Here is a 5974-nt window from a genome sequence, read left to right on the forward strand (position 1 = left end):
GTGTGTGTTTTCTGTTCATCATGTCTAATCATAAGACATGAACCATTTCATGTCCAGGAGCTGTTTTAACCTTGTTATCTATCTTTGGTCACCCTGTCTCACACACCTTCCAATCCTCAATCCTCCACTTGAGGCTCCCTTTTGGTCCAGCTCAACCCCCACAGTGCCAGGTTCGCCGGTAAGTCCCCTCTTCGTTTTAGACACTATCCCTCTCTCCTCTCTCCAGTCACACCTTAGAACCCTCCAATTGAGGCCCCTTCCCGTATAAACACGTATAAATGTTATTGTAATTTTGGTTAAAACGTAATGTTGTTCCCGTGAATGTCAGTTTATATGTGGGTGGTTGGCGGCCCTCTGGTGTGGTTTGCTCCTTTTTTTCCTATCAAACATCCATCGCCCATACCTCCCCTCCTTCTATTTTGTGTTTGTTACTCTCTTGTAACACCTCCAATCTTTGGCACACACTTCTTCAGCTACGTACGCTACTACGACTACAGCCACATTGGCTCCTTTTGGACAAGAGCCCCCAGTGTCTTCTTCTCTTGCACAAGCCCTGCCCCCATTGGCTCCTTTTGGACAGTCCTACCCCCCACTGTCTTCTTCTCTTGCGCAAGCCCTGCCCCCATTGCCTCTTTCAAGACAGGCCCAGCTTTCATTGGCTCCTTCTGGACAAGTCCAGCTACCATTGGCTCCTATCCTGGGCAAGCCCTGCTCCCACTGCTCCTGCCCCGATTGGCTCCTCTGGGGCAAGAAGTCCTGCGACACAAGAAATGAGTCTGCCTGAACACAGTTTAATGCAGCCACCGTGCCTGATGGGACGGGTTCCTCTTCCGTGTATGTCTTCACCGAACCCCCATCCATCCAGGGAGTATGCCCAACCACAGACGTCAGAACCAACACACGCAGCCTCTGGGGCAGCTCCAGTCCAGACAAGCCCGCTACTGAGGAGGTCAGCGACGACAGAACGGAATGGCTGCTAGAACACAAGGACAAAATAGCCAGACGATTGCTGTAAATCCAGGTTGCAGGAACATTACAACGTTCCCTAACCCCTACCGGGTTCTGGGAAGCAACGTCACAAGGGAACGGAAAGCACAGACCTGTTCAGTCTTTCTTTACTTGATGCCATTCTAGACTTGGCTTTTTTAAAGTCTTCTATGAGTTGACGACGTTCCAGACCTGGTGTTGTGTGAATAAGAAAAGTCTTTTCCAGAAACTGTTAATCTTTTAAATCTTTTCATATCTTTATTATATTTGAATCTTGGTGTTTGTATTGGTGTTGTGTGGTATATAAAAGTTCTGCTTGCAGGGCACACACAAAATCGTTCTGACTTCGTGTTACTGTTACACTATTTGTCTTTGTTTGAGAGTTAGTCTTTTTTTTCTTTTTTTCTTTCCCCTCTTGCTTACTCATATATACATGTACTTTCTCATGCTCGTTCTTTCGTTTTCACGTCCAATTACATTTATTCACACCAACCCCCTCTCTCTCTTGCTTTCTCTTGCTCACTTTTCTCTCTTTCTCTCTTTCTCTCTCTCTCTCTCTCTCTCTCTCTCTCTCTCTCTCTCTCTCTCTCTCTCTCTCTCTCTCTCTCTACCTCTCTCTTTACCCCTATCTCTGTGTATGGGTGTGGGTCTCTCTCACCACATCTCTACCTTTCCCAGTTCATTCTTTTTCTGTTTCTTTGCCCCATCCCTTGTCTGTCTGTCTCTGTCTGTCTGTGTGTGTGTCTGTCTGTGTGTGTGTGTCTGTCCGTCTGTCTGTCTGTCTGTCTGTCTGTCTCTCTCTCTCTGTCTCTCTCTCTCTCTCTCTCTCTCTCTTTCTCTTTCTCTCTCTCTCTCTCTCTCTCTCTCTCTCTCTCTCTCTCTCTCTCTCTCTCGTTCTCACTTTATCAAAAAGGTTTTAAAGTGGGTGGGGATGAGTGGTAAAATAGACACATCGCTCGTCGTTGGTGGTGTACTTGTAGTTTGTAGTAGGAGAACATGTCGTCTGTATGTCGGAATAACAAACAGGAACGACTTGTACACTTTCTGTACATGTACGTTCAGATGTTGTGTACATGACGATTGATAATGTCCGTACATGGGAGGGAGTGGTTTCAGCATCCATCTTTTATATTTTGACACAGCTTGTTACTTTACCTCAAGTTTTTAACACTTTAAAATCTGATCGTCGACCTGAACCTAGCAGTGCAATGAACTGTGGTGAATTCAACCAACTTATATGTTTCGCGCTCTTAATATGACCTTATGCAGTTGCGAGCGCCGTAAAAAAACCCTGCTAAAACAAAACAACTTTCTACTCCTTTTGACTGTTACTACATGTATAGCCCTGACCGGCGTCTGTGGTGTCGCCGTTAGGCACTGCGTCAATGCTAGCAAAAGATTCATGCGAGTTTGGTTCTTGTGTGGGGAGGGTTTTTAAACAAATCAAATCAAGCATCTCTGCATCTGCCTGCTCGGTTGTTGAATGTATCTGTCTCAGCGCGTATTGGCCGAGACAGGAAGAGTTGGTGAAGCTGCCCGTTTCCTTAGTTATCTAAATCGTGTCGATATGGGTGTATAAAACATCTACAGTCGACACCGCTTGTGTTGAACACGCCTGAGTTAATCTTTGATTGTTTTGGGACGGGTTTTTTAAATGAGTGTTTTACGGCGCTTGCAACTTTTCCATCGCTGTCAGGTTTCGAACACGGGACCCTTGAATGAGAGGCGAACACCTCGGCCTCGAGAGCTCGCTCTTGTGTAGTTTTCTCTATCTTCCCTGTCCAACATCTACCATCCTATCTCTCCACTTTCTTTACATTGATTTAACATCCCTACATGTATTCGTCGGCACTCATATGACTTACATTTATGTTACAAGAGCCACATTTTTGCTTCTGTTCCTCGGTCTTTTTAAAATTAAAATGAACTTTATGGCCTTGGCTGTTGCGATGCAGTGTGTGCCTTGGCCCAGTTCGGAGGTGCCACTGAGGTGAGATGTTCTGCAGTAAAGTACATAATAATGTACATTTACAGGGTGATCTAAAAAACCCCAAAAACAAACAAACAACAAAAAACTGTACATCATCATCATCAATGCCTTTCACCCCTGGCAGGGTATAGGCCACATACAAGCTCCTTCCATTTATCTCTGTCCTGAGCCATCCTTCCAAGCTCTTTCCAAGTGAGCTTCATTTCTCTCATGTCCCTTTCCACACATCTCCTCTGTACAACAAGAAGTTTATTTTTCTGAAAATCTCGCACAAAAATTGTTCTAGAATGCTGTAATTTGTAACAGACATAATTCATTCAAAAGGATTTTTTAAAACTTAAAATCCACGAAGAAGATACTTGTTTTGAAAACGGAAAAAGCACCCAAAAACGCAAAGTTCACCAATTTTTTAAAATCTTGTGAAGGAAGTCGTGTAAAGATTGGTTGAGTTTTTTGTTTATTTTCTTTTACATTTGGTGTTCCATGCCTGTGACTTTTAAACACTATTTTTAAAATTTTCTTTGACAGAGTTTTTAGAAAATTACGATTTCATTCTGAAGTTCCTAGAAGTAGTGACATGCCCTCCTTTGGACTCGACACATTTTTTACGCGTCGTTCGAAATGTTCAATGGCGACCAAACACAAGGACCTTAAACCACGAGCGTTTAAAAACCACGTGCACTATACATATTCAGTATGAAGTGGCTTCTAGAGACAATAGGGAGAGTTGTGCCCAATAGACAGCATTTTTGGAGTTAACATATCCCGCAGGGTGAAAATAGGCAAAACAGTGACTTTCCATGATTTTTTTGGGGGGGATGTATTGAAAGTTTGATATATTCTGCTTTATTTGAGATCAAAATAGACAGCTAGCTGTAATCGACTACAAATATTTATTTATTTTGATTTATTTTGGAGGTGAGTGTGGTTTGAGCTTATATGACGAGATAAAGGAATTTGGACCTTGCTGGTGTGTAGTTGTGAGATTATTTATAGAACCATTACCCCATGACCACCTATGCTTCAACGTTCTTCATTCGCAAGTTTTTAGAGTTTGACTCCTTTTCGAGCATGAATGGTCTGAAATACAATGTACACAACTTGTTGTCACTTTGAACGATTGAGGGCTCTGATTGGTGTACGGGGTAAGAACGGTATATTCTAGCTAACCCCAAGCTTGCTTACGTAAACAGCTGACTGTGTGGGTGTTCCCTGCTGGCTGTTATCGTCTTTTGATCTTTCAGTTTTGCACTTGGATTGACTTAAAGAGTTCGTTTTTATTGCGTTTTAGTGCTTTTAAAAGATTAATTGACCTTCCCCTAGATCACTCAGAGCGGACTCCTTACCAAGACAGAGGCCACCGATCAGGCGGTCTGTGTGTGTGTGTGTGTGTGTGTGTGTGTGTGTGTGTGTGTGTGTGTGTGTGAGAGAGAGAGAGAGTGTGTGTGTGTTTGTATGTGTATGTGTGTGTGCTCTTGTGTGTTTATGGTGCTCTTACAAACGTATACGGTAATTAGGTAGCGTAAAAACGGGCACATAAGCCGACTCGCGGCCTTCCGAGCGCGTGGTTTCGATGAAATGGGGCAAGGCCTAATTCAGATCGCTGTTTCTTTGCTCTTTTGCTATAGAACACCAAATGATGTACACCTTGAAAACGTTCAGATTTTCTTCGTTGCAGTAGTGAAAGTTGTTAGTATATCCGAGTATTTGGAGCTGGAGAATAGCCGTGGAAATGAAGCTCCTCGCGGTCGGAATGCGAGGTCGGCCGGTTCAAAATTGACACCCATGCATTCGAACGCTTTGCAGAAAGATTGATGGTAAAATATAACCGTCTTTTCAATGGCGGAGCGAACTATAATACAGCTTTGAGCGTGGTTTCCCGTGGTATATTTTTGGCCTTTAGCGTTTGGATAGGAAAGCCTTTTAAAAAAGCGTCTAAGTTTTCAAATACCATTTTAAACACGAAATGTGTAAAATACAGGCTAAAAAATGTACCATTAGAAAAAACAGTTCTTTTTCTATTTGAATAAAGTCACCGGCTTTGGAATTATTTTGCAAGAATCCTTCCGCGAATTTAAACTACCGGGAGCACTAAGTATACTACAGTATTGAGCCGGCGCAGCGCCGGCCGGGACAATGCTCGATGTTTTTATTGAAATAACGACAGACCATCGTGCTTGAGGCAATAAAATACTTTTTTGTAGTCATCTCACAGTCTTGAAAAAAAGGCTTCATTTCTTTGCTATAGTGATTGTACTCTGTTAATACGTAGAGACATTTAGTGCACTTCGTACTCTTTTATTACAGTCAAAAATGGGATTGACGCAGCCAGTTAATTATAGCGACTTCAGCAATATTTGATTAGGTTAAATTGAAACAGCTGCCCTTCTCTTAAAAATTGACTGAGATGTAAACGTATGACACCAAAATTCTTAGGAGATATATAGGCCTTCCACACGAAACCGATGAATTTGACATCAGCTACTTTGAAAATTTAGTACATCTGGTACCTAGTATGCTAAAATTTTGTTGCTTTCGACGTAACGTCCATTCTCGTGAAAATTCTGTTTTGTCCTTAAGTTGTTTTTTTTCTGTAGAAAATAATTTTCTACTTCTGTGTGTTAAAATTACCTTGTAGTGGCATAGCCAAGATAAGTGTTAAATTCCAAGTCCCTATCTCAATTCTAAGACCCTAATTGTTATTGAAACATGAACTTGCTCAACTTCAGAGGCCATTTAATTTTCTCCTTTTCGTGTTTACTCACCTCGCACAATTAAGGGTTCTGTATTTTCGTTAAATAATATCATATTTACTGCTTTGTTTTTTTTAATTGTAGGGGAAAGGTGATAGATCTAGTTTTTAAAAAAATGTTAACTCAGACGTTTTGAAATTTCCTTCACATAAAACTGATATTGACCGGCAGGGACACAATAATTTATTATCTTCTTCACCAGAAACTCGGCCAAACTGAAGGGACGCTCCGAAACGCTGAAAAA

This window comes from Aplysia californica, unplaced genomic scaffold (assembly GCF_000002075.1).
Source record: "Aplysia californica isolate F4 #8 unplaced genomic scaffold, AplCal3.0 scaffold00408, whole genome shotgun sequence".
Taxonomy (NCBI): domain Eukaryota; kingdom Metazoa; phylum Mollusca; class Gastropoda; order Aplysiida; family Aplysiidae; genus Aplysia; species Aplysia californica.